Source organism: Microtus pennsylvanicus, chromosome 1, assembly GCF_037038515.1.
Source record: "Microtus pennsylvanicus isolate mMicPen1 chromosome 1, mMicPen1.hap1, whole genome shotgun sequence".
In the NCBI taxonomy this organism is placed as follows: domain Eukaryota; kingdom Metazoa; phylum Chordata; class Mammalia; order Rodentia; family Cricetidae; genus Microtus; species Microtus pennsylvanicus.
Window position 1 is genome coordinate 173,906,678 of NC_134579.1, and position 12,010 is coordinate 173,918,687.

A 12,010-nucleotide genomic window follows, 5' to 3' on the forward strand; every position below is an offset into this window, starting at 1 on the left:
TGTGTCAAGGATACACTTCAGAACAAAGCCACTATACAACTTTCTACTCTGACTTTAAAATGAAATTTTGGATGCAGTTCTAGGGACCAGGTTTTGAAGAACATTGGACAAGGGAAAGTTGACAGAGATGGGTATGTATTCAGATAAACTGAAGCATTCTCCTGTAGAAGCAAAGATAGTCATGTTGTGGCTGGAGAGTGTGGCTACAAGTGCACACTGCTTTTGCTGAAGAATCAAGTTCAGCTCTTAGTACCAACGCTGGGCAGCTCACAACCACTCTATATCCAAATCCAGGGGATTCAGTGCCCTCTTCTGGCCTCTGTGGTCACCTGCAGACATGTGCATATACACAGGAAGACAAACATGGACATGTACTTAAACACACACACACACACACACACACACACACACACACACACACACACACTATGAACTATGGATTCCAGAAAACAGAAGTATAAATCTATTGAGAGGTACCACGGGATTCTTTGCAGGTCAGTGTCACCCACAGCTAGATTTCCACAGCGATCACAACAATCAAAGGTAAATGAGGGTTGGGGAGAACATGGCAGCCGGTACTACCTCCTTTGAAGAACTTTCAATCTTGTTGCCACATCATGATCAATGATCTGAGTCATCAACCAGGTGTGGGGTTCCATTAGAAAGAGTTTATTAAAATTCTTTAATGGCCCTAAGATACTAGCTGGGGGAGCCAGTGACAACAAGTTAAACGAGCCGTTTTCTCTAAATTCGTTTTCCACTTCGAGAAGACAAATGGAAACTAACTCAGAATTATATACTGTAGCGTGCCACGCCCACCTGTGCTCTATGCGCTACCATACAGTTTGTGAGCCAGGCAAGGGGCTGGATATTGAAACACACAAAGACAGAGGCGGGGGGGGGGGTGGAGAGGCAGGGAGGGAGGGAGGGAGGGAGAAAGAGGTCATCCTTGAAACACGAATGCCCCCCTTCTTGTGCCCAGGGGCAGCTTATATAGGGATCCTTAACTGATAGCCACGCCCCAGCCAAACCCACCAGAAACCACTCCCCTGCCATCTGGAACTCCTGAGGGTCTCGTGCTCAGAGCAGCTGCAAACATTACAAGTTGTTTACCAGAAATTCAGTAACTGGGGGGTTCACAGCCCCCAACAATATACTACAGCAAGGCACTGACACAATTCATCCCACTAAAATAAATGCCTTAGCAGAGTGCCTGAAATAGAGTAAACTTTCAATAAATATTAGTCATTTTATTGTATCGGTGGAGCTATTAAAATAACTTTATTCTACAGATGAGATACAGGCTCTGTAGGTGGCTTAGCTTTCCAAGGATTTCCAAGCAGTCAGGATTTGAATATTAATTCACAGCTATTAGTAAATTAGCCTGCTCCTTCTCCTCCCCACAGGCCACGTCTAAAATACTAGGAAATCTATGCAAATCGGAGATCTATTTAAGTTAGCATTTAAAAGCCCAACAGTAGTACTTCCTTTCTTTTTAAATCTGTGGTGAGGAAGCTCCCTTGATTGCAAAATTCAGAACCTTTCTGAGCAGTTTGGTTGTCTCTCAGGACTCAAATCTCTTCCTTGCCAAGATGGAGAGAGCCTAGCGGCTGAGTAAAACAGACCATTCTGACGAAAGGGTGAGTGACTCACACACCTGCCATGCCCTTGCCTAGAATCTAGCACTACTAGGTTACCTGAGCGAGGAGGTCCAGCCCTGGTTAGATAGTTAAGTTGAATGGCTACTTTTCCTGAATGCTCCCTCTCCTTTGTCTGTCTGTTCTCTCTCTCTCTCTCTCTCTCTCTCTCTCTCTCTCTCTCTCTCTCTCTCTCTCTCTCTCTCTCTCTCTCTCTCTCTCTCTCTCTCTCTCTCTCACACACACACACACACACACACACACACGTCCAAGAGATAAGATAAAGTTTCCATAGTGAGCTGCGAACTCCAAGTGGTCTGCCTCAACCCTTTATCTTTGCTGATTAAAATCACTTCAGCTTGCTGGACACGGTGCGGTAGGATTCCCTGTATTTTGTTGCTCCACTCTAGGCAACAACTGCTTCGGATTAGGTGATTTTCCCCCCTTCTCTTTGAGAGTAAAACTGAAATCAGGAAAGAGGGGAGGGGGAAGGCAACTGGAGTGTAACTATTTTGGAGCCTCGGGAGGGGATTGGGCACTAGCGTCGGGAGTGGGATTCTTTAAATTCTCAGCTTTCTTCTTCCAGCTCTTTACAGACGCATCGGCCCCTCCCCCGCGGGCCTCCAGAAGTTATCTTTTTTTTTTGGGTGCGATTCCAGACTGGAACCTGAAGCTCTCAGGTCCCGAGAAACCAGAGCAGGAGCCAAAGCGCCTGGGCAGGGCAGGGTGCGTGGGGTCTCGATCCCGGCGGCGGGAAGGCTGAACTGGGTCCTGGGACCGCGGAGGGGAGCGTGGGCTGAGGTCGAGATTGGGCCGCCCGGGGGTCCTGTTCTCCCCCTTCCCAAAGTCGCTTCCCCAGCTCTCTGCTGACGTTGCGGCTTCCTCCGCCCGAGGCCGAGCCCTGCCGCGGCCCGCCCTCCGCCGACGGTCCCCGCCCCGTCCGCACGGCCGCCGGAGGCTGCAGCGTAGTAACCCGGGCGCGGCGCCCTGGGCTTGGATGGCTCTGCGTGCGCTCTGAGGGCCGGACTCCAGAGGTCCGGAGTCTGGGCGCCCCGCGGGGACGCGGTGAGAAGACGCCCCGGAGGACCGAGCGGTGAGAGGGGGAGCGGTACGGGGGAGGAGATGGGGCGGGGGCGCCGTGTATCTAGAGCAGAGAAGCTTCCCTCCTGCGCTGGACGGGTCCCTGCCAGGCTGCTAGAGCCACGTCTCTCGCTGTGTGCGGATTCCCCGTGGGCAGTGCACCCGGGCCCGCTCGCCTGGCTCCACGGTCTTCCACCCGAGAGCCCACCACCGAGCCCGGTTCCACAGTAGCAAGGAGATCAATAGTGAATAGCGGGGACTGGACGGGCCCCCGGACTCCCGTGCTCCCGCGGGATTGGGTGGCACAGCCGCATGTCCCATTCCTTCTGTACACCAATTATCCAGGGATGGTGGTGGTCGTGAGCACCTTTGCTGGCTTGGCCTGTGCGACCTCGGGACCGCAGAAGCCCGGAAAGCCGGTACTGAGCCACCCCCAGCCGCAGGATTCCAGCGCCCCTGCACTTCATCAATACCCCGGGGTGGCTGGGTAACCTCAGCCAGAAGCCGCCTGGGCCAGCCCCGCGGGTGGGTCGTGTGTGTGTGTGTGTCTGTGTGTCTGTGTGTCTGTGTGTCTGTGCGTGTCCGTGTCTGTGCGTTTCGGAGGCGGAGGGGCTTGAATTGGGCTGGGGAGCGCTGTAAGCGATGCCACATGGCATCAGAATCAGTCTGGGACTGGATCTGAACTAAGTTGTGACCTGACAAGTTTCTCATCTCTCCTTGGAGGCAGCAGAGTCAGCTTAGGCCAGCTGGCGTTCATAATGAAACCCAATCCCTTGCTTTCAATCCAAAAAGCCAGCCTCATTTACCTGGAATTCTTTAGGTCAGGAATTGACACGTTGGTTTCTAGGGACTTCCTAGTAGATTCTTGAAATCATTTGGTGTTTATTGCTGCTTAGTCAACGATATATTAAGGAAGGAAGAACCTCTCCCTAGAAATATTTTTTATTATCTTTCATGTTACACAGTTTACACCTTTAATAATTTTGTTTCTTCAGTTTTCACATTTTTAAATAAATGATAATAGTATTCATGAGGTGAAATTTTTAAAAACATTTATTATTATCATTTTAAAATGATGTGTCTGGGAGGATGTACATGTGCATCTGAGTGCTCGCAGAGGTCAGATCTGCTGGAAGTGGGCTTACAGGCTGTGAGGAGCTTCCTAAAACGGGAGCTGGGAACTGAACCCTGGTTCTATGCAAGAGCAGTACCAGTTCTTGAGATGAAAAATTTGGGCTAGATATTTGTAGAAGCGTTCACACTATACTACTGAAGAGAATTACAGAACATAACGTGTGTGAAAAAAAAACGGGGTCACCTGACTGCTCGTGCATACTGGTTTCCTGCACAGATGTGGTCACTTCCTCCATCCCCTCTTCTTCTTTTTCTTTTTCTTCTTCTTTTTCTTCTTCTTCTTCTTCTTCTTCTTCTTCTTCTTCTTCTTCTTCTTCTTCTTCTTCTTCTTCTTCTTCTTCTTCCTCTTCCTCTTCCTCTTCCTCTTCTTCTTCTTCATAGTGAAGTCTATCTCAGTCAAAAAGAGAAAAAAGTTGGATCTAATATGTGATGTTACCCTCAGGATGGGCTTAGCCAAAGCACCAGCTACTAGGGGGACAGGTAGGGGTGCACCCAAGAGATAGCCCCAGCTTTCTTGGAATTTCTACAGCTGTAGTAAAGGAAAATACATGACTAAGCAACCTAGAGAACTTTCCTGTTGGAAGAGCTGTTTTACTCACTGACAGGGCTATGTAATCATTTTCAGTTTCAATAGTTAAGTGAAAACACTGGCCTACAGCATACATTTTAATATCCAGACTAAAAAGAGATAGTGAAATCACACAGTGGAAGAATTTTTTTTTTTTAAGACAAAGTACTTTGAGAAGGAGGGAAATTGGCAAAAGGAAACAACCTAGGTCTTTGCATGCTGGGGATTTTTAGGTTCTCATTCTGGTCCTGCTGGGTGAAGATGGGTTCACATTTCTCCCCAGGTTAGGGTCTGGTGAAGAGAGAGACAACACACAGTAAGAATTAGGTTTGCCAGGTGAAGTCGGCATCATCTTAGAGAACAATACTTGTGATGTGTCTACTTTAGTATTCCTTAGCAGTCGTTCACAAATCTGCTAATATGGCCCATTTCAGTGAGATAAGTGGTGTGTCTAATGCAGAAGGTTCTAGCGCTGTCCTGGCTGGACCTGGGTTTATCTTCGAGACGAAGTTCTTAGCTTCCTAGGAATTTTGTACTGCCTCATTATAGAAAATCATTTCAGTCTCTGAGACAGTTTTAAGACCTGTGAAAATGCATTCTGGGATGAAACAAAGCTTTATTGTTTTCTTATTTCTTTATATTATTTGTGATAAACTATTTTGCTACTTATTTCTTCTTGTCTTGGTTCGTTTGTGCTGCATGAGAGAAAGCACATAATTCTTAATACTATGATTTTAACAAGTGGAGGAAAAAGAGGGGAATAATTTGGGTTAATGCATCGATAAACTTTGTTTTAGAACCGTTAAAGAAATCATCGGATGGCTGATTACAGCCTAATTTAAGCATATTTTTTCAGTCATTAGGATGTCTCAGTCCTAAATATAGTAAATATTTTAATGTCTTCCCTTTCCATTGTCCTTGGTTGTGTTTGGGGCAGGCCTTTCTGGGGAACTGGGGCTGATGATGGTGGAAACTGTACCAATAGAAGCTTCACTCCATTCTGAGAGGGGCTGGGTGTTTGCCATTCTGAAGGAGGGGAAGGCACCTGAAAAGTCTCTGTGTCCAACAACCCTATTGAAAGAATGTCTGACACAGGGCAAGACTATTCCTATAGTATATTTAGTGCCTTGAGATTTTCTCATACTGGAATTACATTATCTCTTCCTATTGTGATTTGTAGACTAAACCCCCTGGAGGTCACTAAATTACTAGCAGATGTTTGGCCTGCACAACCCAAATCTGTGTACCTGTAGACATGGTGGACATGGGAATGAAGCCGGTGTCTATACCCAGGGTACTCACAAGGGAAATTATCTTCCCATAAACTTCATGTGATGAATTAGAGTCAGAGTGGGAAGCAGGGGTCAGAATGCCAGACTCCCGAGACATTGTACGCAGCTGTTTGCTGGTAGCAAGGACTGGAAATGTTTCCCAAATCCTTCTCCACTGTCCCATTCTAAATGGAAATTCTCTTTGAAAATTAGACCCATTTTTCAAAGAAAATATTTCTGTGCATATGATAAATAAATGTAGCACACAGGACATTTCTCGATGATCTTTGGTGTTTCAGAGCTCAGTGTTATGTGGAAGGGTGATTTGATTAGCTGATGGTGAAAACATTTCAGAAATAGAAGAAAACCAGAAAGTATTGGGCAATGGGATAAAATTGGGCCATTACTTTAATTGCGTTAACTAAACTTTCCTCTCAAATTCATAAGCATTTCATCAGCTCAAGGACAGGCAATGTCTGATAGATCAGGCAGCTTCCTGCATACTTAATGTTTTCAAATAGCTAAATACTCTCGCATCTTGCTCAATGTGTCCTAATTCACATTTTAGCCTCGTGGAGATGAAGCGTAAGGTAGGGCGTGCATCTTGTCTTCAGTTTAGTAGATGGAAATCCTGAAGGTAGGAAACTCGATCGGTCGTTTATAGGTCATCTGTGACATACCTTAAGTTGAAAGAGACAAGCATAAATCGCACACATAATGCTCCTTCGTCCTCGGTACCTCCCAGTTCACATGCTAAAGGCTCACATTCAGTTAGCTATAAAATTGCTTTATTATATTTTGTAGTTACTGCTCATGAACTGTCAGCTCCTGGAATGTTCATGGACTTCTCAGGCTTCTGGAACTGTTTAGAGATCCACTTTTGTCCTCAAGCCTGTCCTCTTCCACCCCCCTCCCCACCCCCATCTCAGCTTGGTAAGGACCTCACTGCTGGGCCTCTTCTCCTGCCTGCAGAGCCCTGGGCTGCATTCTCAGTTCTTGGGAACTAGCTTTGGTCTCCAGCTGGCCTTGATGTGCTATCAGTAGTGTTGTTAATTGCCACAGGGAGACAGGCCGCAGCCTGTTGAAGGGTTGAACTCTGGATTCTTTCTCAGATGCCCACAGAAACATAAACCTGCCGGAGAAGACAGATTCTCAGAGTCTGTTAGGGTCAGAAAGAAAGAGGGTGGTTTTAGTTTGGAAAGAGAAGAAAAGATGCTGAGGCCCTCTGTTTATTTCTTGAACGGAGGCATTCGTTCAGTTCTTAACTCAAGAATAACACTGAATTTTAATGTGGGTTAAGACTGTCGCTGGGTTTCCTTCTGCGTGTTTCAGTGCTCTGGGAATCATCTAGAAACATGATCTCAGGAGAAACGTTGAGCTGTTCTGAAAGGAGCCGAATTTCTATGCTCAGAATGATGTGTAAGTTCTGATGATGAGCATGATACGCTTCCGTCTTTTGTACTTGAGAATATTTAGTAGATGAGTCATTATTCGGCGAGTGAAAATCTTGCTATAAAATATAACAAATAAATGGGTTACTAGCTGTGTACATGGGCGCTGGGAAATCTGAACTCAGGTCCTTTTGCTTCTGTGGATGTTGTACTGAGTCCTCTCCCGGACCTCATTAGCTTAATTAGACATACGACATGTTTGCTGTGGGCTATTTGCATCAGCCTTGTCCCGGACAGAGTCAGAAGGAGTTCGCCACTAGTGTATATATTTGCATACCAAAACAAACCTTTTGGGGGCTTCTTTGTAGAAAGCGACTGTCCTCCTCAATTATTGTGGGATATACAAAGCAGAATGAAATATACTAGCAAAAATGAAAACCTTATGGCGTGGTAGTGATGCAGAGGCAGGAGAATTGCCTTGAGTTCCAGGCCTGAGCATGCAGTGAGCGCAAAGTCTTCCAGGGCTACATAGCAAGAACCCATCTCAAAAAGTCGAAAATAAGCACAAAGATAAAAGACGTTAAAAAATGAATCGGCCCCAGTCAATTTAAAGAGCTACTTGAGATAGTCACGGCATACACACACGCCATAGGGTTGTAAAGCCGTATTTGTTGATCAAATCAGGTGTTTACATTTTTTTCACGTGTGAGAACAGTAGGTGTGTAATGCAGAGGATACTAATAATAGGCGTGTAGCACACTAGCACATATGGAAGCTACTCTGGGAAAGTTGAACCGGCATCTTATAAATCCTAAAAAGAATTTGTGACGGGATTGTTTGTGTTCCCCCATTTGTATGTCTTGATGAAGTCTCAGGTGATGGAGCTGGCCTTCCTGTTCCTGTGGATGCTAGAAGACGAGGGTGTTTGCTGACAAGTCCAGGGTTCGTAAACACAGCAATTTTCAGAGTGTGTCTTTCATGCAATAGCGATTACTCCCGTTTGGAATGACCGAGAGAGCTGGCAGAGTTCTCTTCTAGATTGGGCTATAGAAAGACAGTTCTAAAGCTACTTATGTCCAGAGGCTCCCAGTGACAAGAAACCCAAGAGCCGAAGTCACTGATATAGGTCAAACATAATCTGTGCCAAGCTTCACTACAAACCAACACGCACAGATCAGCTCCGGAGTGAAATCAGATCCCAGGGCACAATGCTGACTGCAAGTTGCTTTTGTTGTTTGACTATATCTATCGGTGGATTTCTAGAAGTCCGTGCATTCTCTGGAGAACCTTTCTTCTAGCAGGCTAGTGACATCATTGCAGGAGGTGTAGAGGGGGCTCCTTTCTCCAGCCGCAGGGACAAGTCAGGCAGGGGCCAGCTGGCCTCTGGAATCACCTGCTGTGTCTCTACTTCTCTTAAGCTATGGGATGGGCCAGGCAGGAAGGAAAAAGGAGTCTGAGGGAAACTGGACAGCTGTTTTCCATCTTCCCCTAAGAGAGACAAGGGGAAACAGCCACGAGGCAAGCAGGAGGGGTTTCTGCTGAGGACAGCGAGGCTTGCTTAGTGTTTTTATCCTTTAGAATGATTTCTGAAGGCTGATGAGGTCTCTGGAAAAGTTTACAGGCTGGGCAGATGGGTGCTGCGGAGCTCTGGGGCTGTGACTTTTTGAAAATCAGGGAAAAGAAAAATGAATTATTTATAGGAATATAAGAGAAACAGTCAGTTTCACTATTTTAACTGAAAGGTTTTTGCCGCTGCAGTTTTTCCGTAGCATTTTTACTAGAGCCTAGTATCAACTGGCTGGTTAAATTAATTCTGGCTGTGTAGTTTCCAGAACCTTCATTCAGGCAGATGCTGCGGAACCCTGTGCTTTATTTTCTTCCTCAAAGAAACTATTATTTCTTCATATTTAAAAGAAGTTAAAGAAACATTTTATTTTTTTTAAAGATTTTTATTATGTATATAGGTTTCTTCCTTCATGTATTCTGCAGGCCAGAAGAGGACACCAGATCTTACTACAGATGTTTGTGAGCCACCATGTGGTTGCTGGGAATTGAACTCAGGACCTCTGGAAGAGCAGCCAGTGCTCTATTCCTCTGAGCCATCTCTCCAGCCGCCAAAGAAACATTTTATTATTAACAAACATTAACTGGTAGACACATTGCATAATTACTGCCACAGTCAAATTGTCTTTTGTATCCATCTTTATCATGGTATATCTCAGCTCTCTTAGTTTCTTGTGGTTTTTTTTTTCCCAGTTGTTTTTAATAGTCTCAGCACCAGACTCCACTATTTCATTGGACTTTTGTTTACGGTTTATACCTTTCTCTACTTCATTTCTAAGCGGGGATTTTTGTTTGCTTTTGTCTTTGATGGTTGTTGTGTTTTAATGGATAGGCTCTCGTGTAGCCCAAGCTGGCCTGGAACTTGCTGCAAAGCAGAGAATGACCTTGAATGTCTGAGCCTCTTGCTCCAGCTCCCAAGTGCTTGGTTTATAGGCATATGCCACCAGGCCAGGTTTATCTCCACCTTTGCTCTGGTAGACTCGGATTGGCAGAGGGAAAGAATCTCAGTGGTCACATGAGCACGTGAGACCTTCACCATTCTTGTGGTCACAAGAGGGAAGTTGCCAGTGCAGAAAGAACTCTGGAAATTTCACATGGGAATGTTCATTTAAGACCAGAAGAGGGGGTCAGATCCTCCAGAACTTAGGTACAGATGATTGTGAGCTGCCGTGGAGTTTTGGGAATCGAACCTAGGTTCTCTGGAAAAGCAGCCAGTACTCTTACCCTGGAGCCATCACTTCAGCCCATTGAACGGTTCTTATAGCCGTCTGTATGGTTAAAAACAAACAAAAACCCGATAATAATAGTTTTTAGAAACAATGTGAAGTTTTTTCATGTTGTTTAAGAAGATAATTTCAAAAATATTGATTCCATGGTTTCTGGGTTGTACCTCAGTTAAGATGTGATTTTTGTGTGTGTGGGTTTTTTTTTTTCCTTACAGAAAGTGGAAAATACGTAGTCAGCTGAGATGAGCCCAGTTTGGGGATGCTGTGGGCTAACGGGGGTCCGTGTCTTAGACAGTTGCTCTAAGTGCTGACACAGTGTTAGAGCCTGTGTGTGCTGGTTTCACTTCTCAAGGGAAGTTGATTGGTGGGATCACCCAAGACCCTCAGTTATCTTACTTCAGAATGTCTTCTTTTGGTCTCTCCAGTTTTATTTCTTTTTGTCTTTCTCTTCTTCTTACCTGATGTCTTTCAGAACTTCAAGGGTGTTCCCAGCAGACTCTGAGGACTGACCTACTGACTTTATTCAACTGTCCCATTATTCTTTCTTATACACTAGTTTGAAATGTTCAGATCTGCCTCCCCCACCCAAAGAAATTAGTATTTTGGGGGGGGCACATTCTGATCCATTTGTTATCTTTAGATCCTAAAACTTCTCAGCATGAAAATGTGTGATTTAATGTGATTTACATAGAATTACTCTATAGATGTTCATGAAAAGTAGCTGAGTTTAAAAAGTACAGTTTCATTTCAACATGTTAAATTTCATTTTTGAAGTTTGAGGTCATTGGCCCTCTTCCAATATCTCTCTGGTGGGGACCATGTGTAGGCAGTGAGTATTTGAGTATTTACCTTACTGAATTGCCCTGGAGTGACAAGCCCCTCCCCTCAGGGCAGCCGGGCCAGCTGCGCTGGAAAGAAGTCATAAAGTAGATCCTCTTCTGTGGGACTGCACATTTTTATTTTCTGTGATTGGTAAAGCCACTTACTGTTGGTTCGGTGACTGCAAATTTGAGAAGAGATGGGTTTGTGTCATTTGGGAAAGAACACTCTGATGTCTAACTTTGTCCAGTGCGCTTATGAACTTGGACAATCTGATGAAAGAACATTAGACCTCTGTGATAGGAACTTCGGAAAGACTTAGTGCTTAGCAAGTATTTGCCAGCTTCTTTTGTTCTTGAGGGCATGTCTGGGTGGCAGCAACAGCGGAGGCACGCCAAATAGATATGATGTGGCTTATGGCCTTGAGGAATTTAAAATCTACTTGGCATTGAGACTGACTCTGAAGTTTAATGAGATCAACTAAACAGTGAGCTGAACACCAGGGCCACAAGAAGGAAGAGACTGGAGAAGATGACCGGACAGAGGGATAACAGCTGCGAAGGGATACGGAGTTGTGCCTGGAAGTGTTTTTCGCAACAAAGGGAGGGCGTAGGATGTTACTGCAGGCAGGCTAAAGAGCAAAGGGACTGGAAAAGGAGGGAGTGGAAATAAATGGAATGGCCGAGTTGCAGCTTCTTAGCTCCCTGTGTGTCTTTCTGCCTTTCCCTTACCCTCAGATGTTTTTCAGTGTTTCCATGCATATGTTGTGTGTGTGTGTGTGTGTGATATGTATGTGTGTGTACATGTGTGCTCCGGAGTGCCGTCCTTCCCTTACACTTTGGAGCCGCACGGCTCTTCTTGGCTGTTTGCTACTGCGCATGCCTGCACTTCTCCTGGCTCCAGCTCCCAGCTTGCTGTCGGAGCCCTGGGAATGGAGATGATTGCTGCAAGCCTGGCTTTTTATGCGATACAGACTCAGGACCTCAAACTCGGGCAGCAAGATCGTTGAGCCACTTTCCTAGTCCGGCCACACATACTTTTCAAAGCTCTGAACTTGACGCTGTAGGAGGGACAGATGGCTAAGCCTTGGAGTCCCAGCAGTTTGTCCCTGAATAGGTGAGATCTGCTTCACATCCCTTTGGGATCCAGAGAGGATCGAGGTACCATGTGAGGAGGAGAGATGACTATAGATGTTAAAATGATCAATATGCGTAGAATTAATCATCAGTGTATAGCAGAGACAGTTCAATCTGTGTGCATTCTTACTTAACCCCTTGAGGGCCCAGTTCAGGTACCACTTCCTTACTGTGTCTGTCCTTCC

General features: G+C 45.5%; 1 protein-coding gene across 3 annotated transcripts in view; it reads left to right on the top strand.

Moving 5' to 3' along the window:
• Positions 1 to 1,520: 1,520 nt before the first annotated feature.
• Dse (dermatan sulfate epimerase) overlaps positions 1,521 to 12,010 on the top strand; it is a 57,784-nt gene continuing 47,294 nt past the window's right edge. The window contains exons 1-3 of one of the 3 annotated variants that reach the window (XM_075945615.1): positions 1,521 to 1,640; positions 2,224 to 2,730; positions 3,063 to 3,242. The gene's annotated coding sequence lies outside the window, so the exon portion shown is untranslated. The remainder of the gene's footprint in view (positions 1,641 to 2,223; positions 2,731 to 3,062; positions 3,243 to 12,010) is intronic. The other 2 variants (XM_075945595.1, XM_075945604.1) reach the window with 2 other exon arrangements.